Below are 14,959 nucleotides of genomic sequence, written 5' to 3'. Positions count from 1 at the left end.
ACTGACCCTGGGCCACTCACTCTGCCAAGGTCCCTTCTGCAACCTGACCTCGATCTTTTGTGCTGCAGTTTGTCCAGAAGGGACACAGAGGTGGGGTCCCCAGGGGGATCACTGAAAAACCCATAGCCTCTTCTTTCCCCTCCCTCCCTCATAGCCAGTCAGACCTGAGACTGAGTGGCCTCCACGCACCCTGCTCCTCAGCACCGCGGAGGTGCTTAATAAGTGTTCGCTGCATCCAACTGTTCCCCCTTTCCGTCCCATTCGCCCTGCACCCCCGCCTCCCCCCCATGCACCAGTGTCCCCCGCTCCTCTTGCTCCCCCATGGCTTTCCACTTTCTCTCCCTGTGGCCCGCATTGTTGCCTGTCCCGTCTCTATCTCCGTCATGTCAGTCTCCCCTCTCCTGACTCTCTCAACCCCCCCCCCCCCATTTCCTCATTCATTAAAAAAAAAGTGCCAAACTTCCTTGGAACTGAGCCGCTGGGGGAGGGAACCTCGCAGAGAGGAGGGGTGCAGGGGCCATCTCTCCCTGAGGTGGTCCCCGAGAGGCAATGAAGAGGTCTGTGGACACTTAGCTAAAGTGGGTCCCCCTTCCTCACCCCTCCCACCCCAGAATTTTCTTAGAATATTTGTAAGAAAAAAATAAAAGACAGAAAAAAAAACTCCCCTTCATTTAACCCCTAAGCTTTTGGATCCCCCAAATTCCACCAGCCGGGCATAACTAACCCCACTGGCCGCTGGCAGGCGAATCTGTAGAAACTGGCGAGGGGCAGATAAGCTTCGCCCCTCGTCTGCTGGCCAAGGGGCAGCGCCACTGATGGAGAGAAGGACCTCAAAGCACTTACAAAAAGGGGTTCAATGTGCCAAATTCACCTTCATCCCCCATCTCAGGGGGGCTCTGAGCCAACCTGCCCCAGCCACCACCTTCTGCCCTGCCCCAGCCATCTCCGCATGGGCAAGGAGTCTCACTGCAATAATCACTAGGGGGCCAGAAGGCGGACGTGCCATCTTCTCTCTCCCCACCCGCCTGGCCGCGCGGGGCGTCAGGGGTGTCCCGATGGAGTGTGCGAAGGGCCGACTTAGGGACGATCGTGGACCTGGACTGGGAACAACCCGGTGCCACTTTCCTCGGGGTGGTCTGTCTGCTTCCTTCCTAACCTCCAGATCCCCGACACCCCTGTGTTGTGGTTGTCCCTCCTGTGCCTCCATCCGCCCCCCTTGCTCCGTGTCCCACCAGTGGTCTGTAGCGCAGTGACAGGCGTTCCCCGCGCGGCCACCGCAGGGCTTCCAGGCGCTGTAGACAGACGGTGGAAAGCTGTGTGAACCCAGAGGGGTGATGCGGCCCTGCTGATGGGTGCCCCCAGTCCAGACAGCCAGGCTGGCCTTGGGGTTCCCCGAGGGTCCGCCCCGCCCCCACCCCCGGCTGGCGTCCAGGCGGGCTGGCGCGAAAGCCTGAACTGGATGTCATGGGGAGGCCGGGCTGGCACTGCGGGTCCGGGGCCCTGGGTGGCCGGCGGCGGCTCCCCGGGGTCGGGACTCCAGCCCGGCCGTCGCGGTGCTCGCCCTCCGCTGCGGTCCCCGGCAGGAAGGGGCTTGAGGCGCCGGGGGCAGGTGGGCATTCGTGGGCTGGTCGAGTCGGGGGGCCGCTGGGTGGCGGGAGAAAGCTGGGCGAAGTCTCTGTGGGGTGGGGGGTGGTGAAGGCTGCCGGTGTTTCACCCCTTCTCAACCAGTCCAGGCCACGCTCGTCTCCCAGAGATACACGGGGGAGACCGCCTCGTCCTCCCTCCACCTCTTTCTTCCCCCTCCTCCCCCCACCCCCAAAACCACCAACCTCTCATCTTCTAAGTGACTCCATCACCACCGGCCACCGGGACCTGCGGCCTCATTGCTCCAGGTCGCCCCACTCGACCGTCAGACTCGCTCATCGAACTCTTTAATTAACCCTTTCTGTGTCCATCCCACGGAAAACTGTGTGTCCGGCGAGGGGCGGGGCGGGGCAGTAGCTACCTTCCATCTCCTCCACCGCCCATGCCTCCCCACCGTGACCCCACCCATGCCGCCCCACCCCTGGGTCCTCCCCGCCTGGGGATGGAGACCCCTTATGACCAGCCGATTGGCTCTGGCCCTTTCCAAGGGGGGGTCAGGGCCGTGGCCTCCTCCCTGCTGAGCGGCCGCTCTGACGCCCCTCCGTCGCCCCACCACTCCCCACCCCTTCATTGTAAATAGTCACTTTTGTACTGGGTTCGAGCCAGGGGACGTGGGGAGTCATTTTTTTTCCTTTGTGTTGGCATTCCAGGCCACTGAGGCATGGCCCACATCCCGGTTCCGTCTGGGAAAACCCCCAGGCGTGTCCCTCCCCGGCCCCCAGTGCCAAGAATGTCCGGATAGCAGTATTATTCCTGGGGGGGTGGGGCGCCCAGAGGTCCCTGGGCAGGGCAGGGCGTTGGGAGAACGGTGGGTGGTGTATCTGGCCGAATGACTCCATTTCCCCCTCTGCAGGCCAGGTCCCTCCTCCACGTTCCCCAGAGGGGCCTCGGCGAGGCCACGGTGGAGTCAGAGGAGTCAGACTCCGTTCTCTGCTTCCCTGGGACAGACAGGGTAGGAGCAGGGGGGAGCCAGGCTGTCTTTGGAGAACTGACTGCCGAATCTCGGGTAGGCCCCTCAGCCAGCCTCTCCCAAGCCTGTTCTCTCTCTCAGGTAGTGGGGAGGCCGGAGGACCTCTCCGGTCCCTGGGGCGGCCCCTGTCCTTACGTGAAAAGGCCCAAGCCCAGGGCTGGCCCCCGCCTGCCGACCATTCCCGCCGTCCAGCTCCTGGCCCCAGACCACCCGCCATGTGGCCATGCCTCAGTGCCTCCATTCAACCCCCCTGATTGATTCCTTCCATCCTCTGCGACCAGAGACGCTGCCCGCCTCCCCCCACCGCCTCTGAGAGCTCCTGGCTGGGGCCCACTGCCCTCTCCTCTCCCCTCCCCGCATCGCCATGCCTGGGCCACACCCACTCCACCCCCCACCCCCCCCAGTGTCCGTCGTGTGACCTAGTGCACCATGTATTAGCTTCCATGGCCCCACCCCGGCCCCCACCACACCCCCTTCCCCCACCCCTTCTCCCTCGGCGACTTCACCTTTTTTTGCCGCGATAAACGCCATCTCAGCATCTGTGTCTAATGTTGTCTTTTTTGCTTGACATCACACACTCCTTCTTAACCCATCCCCTGCCCTCTCCCTCCTCCCCGCACCTCCACCCTCATCCTAAACTCTTGCCCCCTTCCCCCCAGGGCTCCGGGCACCCAGGGGAGGAGGGAGGGGGGGCCCCTGCGGATGGGCCGGGAGGGGGGCCAGGAGGGGTGGGCGTTCTCTCTGGACTGGGTGTGTTTCAGGGCAGCAAGAGCTCCAGACTTAGCCTCCCGGGTCTCAGTCCCGTCAGGAGAATCGACCCCACCACCACCCATACTGGACACTACAGCCCCCACACACTCCGGGACCCTCAGCCCCCCACGCAGCATTGCCATCGCTCAGCCCCAAGGAGCGCCTGGAGGGTGCAGGGCAGGCTGCAGTCAGGTGAGATGGAATCCCAGCTCCAGAGCTGCGGTGGCGTCCTGGGCTTCCTCCCCTACAGCCTCCAACTCCCCATGTGTAAGATGGAGATTGGAAAAAGGATGTTACTGTGGTTTAACCCAGGGTGCCGCGCACCAATTCGCTTAAAGCCAGCAGCCGCCCTGAGTCGCGGCGCTGTCCTAGGTGCTGGAGGGAAAGCCATGGGCAACCCGGACCCGAGAATCTCAGTCGCCCCCAAGTATGCATTCCACTGGCATCTGCAAATTCTTCCTTGGCACAACACGGCCCGTGGGACAAGGCAGAGGTGGCAGACCCTTGGCCCGTGGGCAGGCCTGCCTCATCTCACCTAAGCAGTATTTTGTGAGAAGTTGGTGCCTAACAGTTCAACCTGGGAGACCTCTGAAGATGTGAGTTCAGGCCTCTCGTGGGAAATCAGACGTGGCCTCTTGGTGGCAGCCGCCACCTGGCCTGTGGTGGGGCGTGGGCAGTCACTGCCCCTCCACACCCCCACTGCTCGTGTCTTACATGCCTGGCATTTAAGTTTGCAACTCCTGTGGTAAGGATTCAGTACTAATACCCTGACAGTCTAGGGGTGTCAGACGCAGCCGTGACGCTGTACCAAGCAGGAGGACGTCTGATGGGAGAGAGGTTTAGGGTGAGCCCAGTGCTCTCGTTCTAGTGTGACTGGGGCCTTCTCTCCGGGTCTTAGTCTCCACATCTGGTGAACACCCCACACGGCTGCTCTTCTGGAATATTCTAGGATTCCAAGAGCCGGTCACCCCATCCACACCTGACACAGCTGCTCAGCATGGGATGGTCACCGGAAGGCCCCTCCTGCTAAAAATAACAGTAACACGATGATAGAGAAGGATGGAAACCAAGGAAATAGGCTTAGACGAGTGAGCAAGAGACAGCGACGGGGTGAAGAAAAAAGGGGGGCTGTGGAGAGGAGTCCTCCACTGCTTGGGGTGTGTTTATTCACTCATTCATTCAACAGACCTAGCACCTACCATATTCTCAGATCTGGGGACACAGCGATGACCAGGACAACTCCCTGTTCTTGTTACACACAAGATACAGCCCATGAGCCGTATCCCCAACTCTTAGCACACGGTAAATGCCCAAAAGTTTACCATCCTCTATGTCACAGGCACTCACAGTCCTGCCCTGTGGCCCACAAGTATTGGCTGGGATTCAGAACTATCCCAAGCCGGGCCATTTTCAGAAAGAGCAGAGCAGTTTTCCATCAGAAAGCTGGGGACTTGCAAAGGATCTGGGGGAAGAGGGTGGAATTTAGTTTTTATTCATTCTGCGGTGTGACTTTGGGAAACTCTCATGACCTCTCTGGTCCAGGAGATGGACAGGAAAGGAAGTCAGGATATAGGTGAGTACTGGGGAATTCCTAATTCTCTCGAAGCCTCCGAGCTGCCCCTGGAGGGGGGTGGTAGTGGGGAGAGTTGCAGAGGGGTCCTCCCTGAGAACTGGGACGAAGAAAGAAGTTGGAGGAGTTGCCTGGGGGACAGATGATGCTGAACAGGTCTGAGATGGCAAGCAGGTGAGAGAAGGGCCCCTGGCAGGGGTATGGGAAGTCTCCAGTGGTTCAGAGAGACCCACACACAACAGCGCCAGCTCCTGCAGAAGAAATAGAGAAGGAAGAAGGACAAGAAACAAAGGAAATACTGGGCCTCCCTGGTAGCCCAGCGGTTAAGTCCCAGCACTAGCACTGCTACTGCCCGAGTTCGATCCCCAGCCAGGGAGCTGACCCACATGGCGCAGCAGACCTCTCCTGTCTCGCCCGCTGCTCCCCTCAGAGTGTATTTCAGTCAGTCCACCTGCTCTGCTCCCTGCTCTGTCTCCACTGATCCTCTCATCCCCCACCCCACGCCTGCACCTCTGGCCTGTACCCCAGTTCTTCTATGCAAAAAAAAAAAAAAAAAAGCATCAACAGGAAAAAAGATGGAGCTAGAGTTGCCAGATTTGGCATACACACAGTAAGAGACTAAAAAAAAAAAAGAATTTTCCTAAGTACAAGAATGACCCATGCAATATCGGGTCCCACTTATGCTTATCTGCAGTTTCAGTGTCACTGGGCACCCTGCACTGTCTCTGATCGCCCTAGAGTGAGGAAAACTTACCTCAGGGCAACAGCAAAGCCAGGAAAACAAGTCAAAGAGTTAAGCCATCCGAGTCCACCATCTGGATCCCGAATCTCCCAGGCCTAGCAGCCCTCTGTACCCCTCTGTACCGCGGGGTCTCCCTATCTTTGCTCCCCTTCTCGCTCTCCGTACCTGTCATCTCCCGTCTCTCTGCCTACGGCCCCGGTTCTGTCCCTCAGGCCCCTCCTTCCCCTCCGCTTTCCTCTCTGTTCCAGGACTCCTCTTAGTCCTCAAGCTTCCTCTACCCTCAGGAATCGCAGACATCAAAGTGGTCGCGTCGCCAACCTATGGCCTCCAAGTCATGGAGCAGCGGCTGGTCTTGGGGGCAAGTGACAGCGAGGTGGGCAGTGCCCTGGGGCCACTTCCCCCTCCTCAGCCCACTGTTACGCGTGGGGCACAATGAGGTGGTAGAGAAGAGACACCTGCAGGAGACCGTGCCCTCAGCAGCTGGGCCATCGTGCTGGCAAGTAGGGGGGGCTGCGCTCAGGTTCTCTCCACTCCTGCTTCCAACTGCTAAGCCTCATTTTTAAGGGGTCCTCTCTGTCTTCACTCCCACTCCAACATTCTGGAGGAGTCTCTGTGTCACTCAGACCCCCTTCCGTTGCCTCTGCTTGCACTTCTCTCTGCCTCAGTTTACCTTCTGGATTTCTCTGGGTGTGCCTTTCATCATAACTTACTCCATGGTCGCCCCTCATTCATTGTATCCCACAGGGCTGGGTCTCATTCCCGTCCTCTGCTGGAGGCACAAAGGGTGGCTGGGCTCTCTCTGCTTGCCTCTCTGAATCACTTCCCAGTTTCTGCTCCGGTCTGCATCTGTTTCTCCCTCTCTGAGCACCCACTGCTGCTCAGTGGCAGTGAATAGAGTCCACTAGGGCCGTTGCTAGCAGAAAGGGACTTAGTATAGGACACAGAGGTTCCAGAACACTCCTGAATCTGTGGCCCAGAAAGGGCCACTGGGTAACTGCTGCCCCCTCTGCCCCCACCCCACACACACACACTCCGTGTGATCAGAAAGCAAGTGCAAAGGCCCTGGGGTAGAATGTGCCTGTGGTTTGTATGCAATAGCAAAGAGGCAATCGTGACTGGCACAGAGTAAGCAAGGGGAGGGTGGGAGGAAGCGTGTCAGAGAGGAGAAAAAGGGACCATATGCTTTAGGGTTTCAGGGGCCAATGTAGGACTTTGACTGTGACACGTGTGAGAAGGCTTGGGCGTTCCCGAGGGAGGGCTATGAGTTGACTCAAGGGTTAACAGGATCCCACTGGTCTCTTGTTGAGAACAGCCTGAACGGGTGGGGAGCTAAGACAGCGGGGTCAACAGGGAGCCCAGGGAGCAGGTAACAGTAGCAGAAGCCCAGGCAGGAGATGATGGTGGCTGTGGGGGCGGAGAGGAGTGGCTGGACCCTGATGTCGTAGAAGGAAGTGCCACCCGCACTTGCTGGCCGACTGGATGTGGGGCGGGAGAGATGGCAGTCAGTGACAACTAGGATTAGAAATTAGGAACCGGGCTAAGGTGAGGAATGGCAGCAATCGATAGCAGTAGAGTTTGGTTTGGACCTGCGGGTTATGATTCTGATAAAGAGGATGTTGGGGTCTGCTGTTTGGTTATTTGCCATCGTCAGGGCCAGGGCTGAGTGCACAGAACCAAGGCCCAGACTCAGGTTCTAGCTAGAATCCAAATCAAGGGTCTGTTAGGGCTGGTTTGGATTTAGGACTGGATTGGATCTAGGATCAAGGTTAGAGTGAATCTGTGGTCAAGACGAGGGTTAAGGTTGGGGACAGCATCAAGGACAGCAACATTAGAGACAGACTTAGGCCAGGTTGGAATCATGGCTACGAATAGACCAGAGCTTTCGGGTTGGGGACTGTGCTGAGATTAAGGACAAGTTGGAGCAACGTGCAGGTTGATGACAGACGCAGGGCTAGGGGTCTAGCTGACATCAAAGGCTGAGTTTAGGGTCAATTACTCTAAGATGGTGAGTCAGCTTTTGGCAGGATGTGGGTAGGTGTAAGGTTCTGGCCGAGTCAGGACTTGTGTCTTATCGTCAGAGGGCATCGCCCTCGCATGGGCCGTGGATGTACCTTGGAGCTTCAGGAATTTTGGCGTTGGAGTTTTGTCAGCTCTGGGGATGGGGACAAAGCTTGGGTGTGATCTTGAGTTAGGTAACACCGGTTTGTTACAAATAAACCTTAAGTCTCAGCGACTTAAGTGTCAGTAGGTTAATTCCTGCTCACACAACTGTGCAATGTGGATCCAAAGCACAACACGCCCACATTTTGGTGCCACCAACATTAGCACAGGCTCCAGCACCTTCCAAAAGTCTCTCCGCCAGCCCAGCAGTGACACGGGTCTCCCACGCTAAACTTCCATTCGCAAAGAGAGACACAGAATGGTGTTGATGGGAAATACGGATTCACAGTCTGTAACCTTGGAGTTGAGGGCTGAGGAAGACGCAGAGCCGAAGGCAGGAGAGATGGAGAAAGAAACGCAAGCAGCTCTCCTCCCAGGCCTGCCCATCTGTGTCTATGCAGGTGCCTCTCTTTTCTCTCGGCTTTTCCTAATAAACCTGAGAGGGAAGGCCAGAGGCCAGAGAAGTGAGGGAGGACCCAGTGATGCGGACAGAGGCCGAGAGAGACTGGGACAAGACAGGCAGACACAGGACAGACAAGGGAGGAGGGAGGAATAAAGACCAGGGAGCCCGGGAGTGTGGGACACAGGCCCAGAGAGGAGGGAACAGAAGCCCTGAGAGGAGAGAGGGAGAGAGAACCAGAACTAGAACCAGAGAAATCCAAGGAAGGGTGAGGGAGGCCCAGAAGCCCCTTCTCTCCCTCCCCTGAGCCGGCCTCCCTCTCTCTTCACTTGGTGACCCCACCTCCCCTCCCCACGGTTCTGAGGGAGACTATAGCTGGGCATGTGTTGACTTTAGTGGATAAAGTATCATTTTCTCCATCTCCTCTTTTTTCTTTTTATTTATTTATTTATACATGCACTGGGTACAGTCAGAAGCGCGGGAGGGTGAGAGAATTCACCAGAGCCAGAGCGGGGAGCAGAACAGGCAGACCGACGAAGAAGGACACTGCTGAGGGGAGCAGCGGGCGGCAGGAGAGGTCTGCGCGCCATGTGGGACCCTCCTCTGGTGGCCGGGGAGCAGCCGGGGATCGAACCGGCGCTGCAGAGGCTGCGGGCAGCTTCTTCGCAACCCAGCGCTCAACCGCTGCGCCACCAGGGAGGCCCTCCTCTTTTTTCTTTATACCTTCTGTATGTTACAGACCAGGAAGGGGACCCTGGACCCTGCCAGTTCTGAGTACCTGTCTTTGAATCTCTCTCTCCTCCCCCCCCCTACTCTGAAGCTCCGAGGGGGCGGGGCCTAGACCAGGGCGCCAGGGGGTGGTGAGAGGCCTGGAGAGGAGGGGGCGTGGCTAGAGCGGACGGGGCGGGAGGCGTGCCGTTCTGTGGGAGGATTGGGGCGGGCCCGGAATTGACAGAGAGGCGTGGCTTAAGGATTTCACGGTTGGGATTGGAGGGTCAGGGAGGGGCGTGGTTCGGGGCGGGGCCACATTACCTCGGGTCAGAGAGGATGGTGCAGGGAGATCTTGTGACTAGTCCTGAGAGAGGAAGATCAGGCAAGTATCCAGGTGTCTCCTCCAAGCGCAACATAAAAACACCCCGCGGACACACCACTAGCTGATGGAGCATCACCTGGCCCACAATGCAGAGTGACACACCAAACGCAAAAGACAGCCCCTGCGGTAACCCCCCCGCCCGGCCCCATGTCATGCACCCTCTCCTTGAATCCTCCCAGCCACCTGCAAGGTAGAAACTGTTATTTCCATTTTACAGATAAGGAAAAGGAAGCACAGATTGGCTAGATAATTTGCCTAAAGAGGCCCAGCTTGTGAGACAGGTGCTGGGATCTGAAGCCATACGTCCTCTTCCTGAACCTATGCTCTGATTTACAAAGACTCAAACACTCCCACGGACCCCAGGAGCAGACACAAGGTAACAAGCAACGAGTGTCCATGACGCACACCCTCTGATTGAATGGTCCTCCCTGGTGCCCCCTGGCAGCTGTGGGACCCTAACCAGCCCCCTCCCCTAGCCTGGGGTCCTCACTTGACAAAAGAGAGGCCGTGCTTCTCCCAGCTTTCTGGCAGATCTGGAGTCAAACAAACGATCAGAGTTCCTAACCACTGGGCCTAAGACCCCCAGGGCAGACCAGGATGGGTTGGGGGAGCCCTCATTCCTGAGATTGAGTTAATTTGGAAGGAGTCTGGGTGGAATGGCTTAGAACAGACTCAAAATCTGTTGTAATCCCTCCCAATTGACTTCATGTGTAATATACGAAAAGCAGATACACAATTGGATCCCTATTTTCCCCTCTGGGCAGTGGGGATCATGAAGTGTTAACTTTTGGGGGATGTTATGAAGACAAGCTGTCTGCTTAGAAAGAGCCCAGAACAGCCTGACACAGACTAAGCGCTCCTGGGTGTTAGGTGCTAGCTATTATGAATGGGTATGAGTCAGTTTCTCCACCCGAGGGGCAGGGCATAGACCAGACAGTCTAGAGCTGATCAATCAATGAACTCCAACACGAAATCGCCTGTGTTTATGTGGATTCGGACAGTGGATTCCTCAAATATGAGAGGCACAGAGAGACACAGAGACAAAAGTGATGTTTCTCTGCAGCAAGAATGAAAGGGGCATTAGGTCGCATCCCTCTGCTTACACCCTACCCCCAGGCTTTCCATGTAAAATCCAAGCTACCCATGTGGTCTTTGCAGACCTGCTCCACCTGACAGCTCTCAAGCCTGATCCAGTGGGGCCCGGGGCCCATCTTCAGGTGCTCGCCTCCCTTCTCCAGACCTCTCTTCTGCTCATCAAACACCGCATTTTGTCTTGCCTCAGGGGCCTTTTACATTTGCTTTATCCCTTCTTTCCAACTCAAAACCCTCTAATCACATGAATAACACCCTCCCTAAAGTAATCACACAACACACCTCACCCCACCATTACTTTTTTTAAATGATTTTTTGGGATTTATTTATTTATGCATACAAAAACTGGGGTACAGGCCAGAGGTGCGGGGGGTGGGAGGATTCAACAGAGACAGTCTGCCATGTGGGTCAGCTCCCTGACCAAGGATCAAACTCAGAACTTGTGCTGCAGTGGCTGCTGATAGCATCATAGTGCTGAGACTTAACCCTTTGCACCATCAGGAGGCCCTCACCCTATCATTTTTTTTTTTAAGATTTATTTATTTATTTATTTATACAAGCACTGGGTACAGTCACAAGTGCGGGAGGGTGAGAGAATTCACCAGAGCCAGAGCAGGGAGCAGACCAGGCAGAAGGTCCGAAGTACACTGCTGTGGGGAGCAGCGGGCGGCAGGAGAGGTCTGCATGCCATGTGGGACCCTCGCTTGGTGGCCAGGGATCGAACCGGCACTGCGGAGGCTGCTGGCCGCTTTGCCACCCAGCACTCAACCGCTGCGCCACCGGGGAGGCCCTCACCCCATCATTTCTAATGAATACCCTGTTTTGGAATTGTCATAGCATTTTGCTACTTAGCTATTCATTCACTCATTCAACATGTCATCATTGCTTGTATGTACCAGGTGCTGTTTTAGACTCAGGCAGCAGCAAACACAAAGCCCCTGCCTTCACCAGGTTCACATTCTTTTTTTTTTTTTTAAAGATTTATCTATTTATTTATACAAGCATTGGGTACAGTCAGAAGTGCGGGAGAGTGAGGGAATTCACGGGAGAGTGAGGGAATTCACCAGAGCCAGAGCGGGGAGCAGAGCAGGCAGAAGGACCGAGATACACTGCTGAGGGGAGCAGCGGGTGGCAGGAGAGGTCTGTGCGCCATATGGGACCCTCCTCCCGTGGCAGCTTCTCAACCCAGCGCACCACCAGGGAAGCCCCCCACCAGGTTCACATTCTGACCCTCTTAAACATTTATTTGTCTGTCTTTTGTCTTCCTCCCCCACCTCACCCCCACTAAAATGTGTGTTCCCTGGGAGCACAGAGCATTCATCTCCTTCCATTTAAGAGCAGGTACTTTTTATTTATTTTTTTTTAATTTTTTTTTTAATAGAGGCATGTTTTTATTTATTTGTTTGTTTGTTTGTTTGTTTGTTTTGTTTATACATGCACTGGGTACAGTCAGAAGCGCGGGAGGGTGAGAGAATTCACCAGAGCCAGAGCGGGGAGCAGAGCAGGCAGAAGGACCGAAGGACACTGCTGAGGGGAGCAGCGGGCGGCAGGAGAGGTCTGGGCGCCATGTGGGACCCTCCTCTGGTGGCCGGGGAGCAGCCAGGGATTGAACCAGCGCCGCAGAGGTCGCGGGCAGCTTCGCAACCCAGCGCTCAACCTCTGCGCCACCGGGGAGGCCCAGAGCAGGTGCTTTTTAAAACATTAAAATGTATCCTAAACCGGATCTTCCATAGTCTGACATGACTTTCCACCCATTAGTTGGTGAGTACAGAGGGGAGAGGCACCAGCTTAGTGAGATCTGGAATACATGCCACCTTAAGTAAGGGGTGGGCGCCCTTAAGAAGCATCTCCATTAAGAAGGCAAACTGAGGTCATGGGCCCACCCCCACCCCAGCCCTACCCCCAGGGCAAGCTGGCACTATGGTTGCCCAAGTGTGTATGTCTGATCATGAGAAAATATCAGATACTCTACCAAACATCTGGTCTTTTTTTAGAAAAACATGAGTATCATGAAAGAGAAAGAGGTAAGAAATTATTCTAGATCAATAATATCTGAAGATATTATTACTAATAATATCTACAGTGCAGATCCTGAAGAGAGAAAACTAAGGGAATCAGAAGTAAAAGGGGACATGACAGCAGATACCACAAAAATGCAAGGATCACAAGATACAGACAACTGTATACGCCAATACATTTGATCATCATGAAGAAATTGGCACTTTTTATTTTTTTATTTTTTTATTTTTTTTTAATAGAGGCATGTTTTATTTACTTATTTATTTGTTTGTTTTGTTTATACATGCATTGGGTACTTTCAGAAGCGTGGGAGGGTGAGAGGATTCACCAGAGCCAGAGTGGGGAGCAGAACAGGCAGAAGGACCGAAATACACTGCTGAGGGGAGCAGCGGGCGGCAGGAGAAGTCTGCACCCCATGTGGGACCCTCCTCCGGTGGCCGGGGAGCAGCCGGGGATCGAACCGGCGCCACAGAGGCTGCGTGCAGCTTCCTAACCCAGCGCTCAACCGCTGCGCCACCGGGGAGGCCCAATTGGCACTTTTTAAAAAAAGATTTTTAAATGTGTGCATATAAGAACTGGGGTGCAGGCCAGAGGTGGGGGGGAGAGGATTCACCAGAGACAGAGTGGGGAGCAGAACAGGCAGACTGACTGAAATACGCTGCTGAGGGGAGCAGCGGGGAGACAGGAGAGGTCAGCTGTGCCATGTAGGTCAGCTCCCTGGCCGGGGATCAAACTCATGCCCTTCTGCCACAGTGGCTGGTGATAGCTTCATAGCGCTGACACTTTAACCCCTGCACCAGCATGGAGTTCCCCGCTCCCCGACATACTGTATTTCACTTGTCTAATTTTCTATCACTAAAATTCCCATTCCGTGAGACCAGAGTTTGGTTTGTTTTGTTGATCACATTATCTTCAGTCCCACATATAGTGGATATTCAGCGACATGTATTACATGAGCAAATATCCTCTCACCTCACTGCCCCACAGACTCCGTCTCTCTACCTAGTATTCCTCAGTGAAGGAATAAGCCTGAAAATGCCGGGCAGCGCTCACTAAGAGCTCCCCTAATGACTGTGCTAGTGGCCGCCATCCTTAAGGCAGGGACCTCCCTTCTTTTGACAAGGAAACCGAAGTCCAGAGAGGTGACACCACTTGCTCAAGGCCACACAGCTGGGAGTGGCAGGCCTAGGTCTGACCAATCCTCTGGCTGCAGGGGCCACACTCCAAGTGCCAGGCTAAGTCTCGCCTTATTCTGTTGACAGAGCTGCCCCGGGAGTTTAATGAGATCCTGTAGACCAGCACTCAACAGACAGAAAGGAAAGGACCTTGGCCTTGCTGGTCCTGGGGGCGAGAAGGGGGGTTTATCTCTCTTCCCCCTGGACTCCACCTCCCCTGTGTGGGGTCTCTGTATGGGTGCCCTCCCCCCAAGTCCCTGCTGCCTCTAAGGGTCTCTCCTCTACTCCAGGATTCCCTCTTCCAGACAACCCCCCCTCCCCCACTCCTCTGAGGGCTGCCTCCCCAACCCCCCACCATGAGCTGTTTTCTGCCAGGCCCCAGGCTGAGAGGGAAACTAACAAGTAAACAGGGCCTCTGTGGAGCCAGCCAGCCAGGGTGGGAGGCCAGTCTGGGGCTTCACTGTCTGGTAAACACCCAGCCTGGTGAATTTCTCATCAGTATCAGCTTTGACTTTCCCTCAGTCCACCCTACAGGGGGGGAGGGCTTGTCTGAGGAGCCCCAAGGTTCAGTGACTCACCCAATAAAACAGGAGGGTGAGAGTGCGGGGGTGGAGGAAAGGTGCCCTGCTCTCCAAACAGAGTCTGAGAAGAAAACAACTAGGAAAAAAAGGAGTCAAGAAAAAGTAACATATGGTGGCCTCCTTGCTGGCTCAAGGGGTTCAGTCTGAGCACTATGGAGCTATCCCCAGCCGCTGCAGCAAGAGTTCCATCCTAGCCAGGGAGCTACCCACAAGGCACAGCCCACCTCTCCTGTCTCCCGCTGCTCCCCTCAGCAGTGTATTTCAGTCGATCCACCTTGTTGCCTTGCCTCTCCTCAGCTGCTTCAGACCCCCAGCACATGCCACAGCCACAGTGACCAGCCCCAGGGCAGCCTTGCAGCACACGGGGGTCACACTCCCCTCCGAAGGCATCAGCTGTGGCTTTTGTGGGAAGCACGTGGTCCAGTGGCCTCCAGGTCCGTCCTGGCTCCTGCTTCTGAAGACTTGTTCCTTCCCTGTGACATCCATGGTCCACAAGTCTCATGCCTGTGGCTCAGACACCCCATCCTTCTTACTTTGCCTCCTCCTTCTGTCCCTACACCTGGCAAGTCCCTCCACGCAACCCTGGTTTCTGCTGACCAGGCTTTTACCGGGGGTGGATGTCCTGGGCCCCGGGTTTGAGCTCCAGCCGACCACTCACTGTCCACACAGCCGCAGACAAGCACCCTGACCTGAGCCTCCCACTGCTCATCTGCAAAATGAGGCTATGAACAGACCCTACAGGGGCTGGGGTGGATTTTGAGAT

This window comes from Talpa europaea, assembly GCF_964194135.1.
Source record: "Talpa europaea genome assembly, chromosome: 16".
Taxonomy (NCBI): Eukaryota; Metazoa; Chordata; class Mammalia; order Eulipotyphla; family Talpidae; genus Talpa; species Talpa europaea.
Note: the sequence above shows the minus strand (reverse complement) of the source record.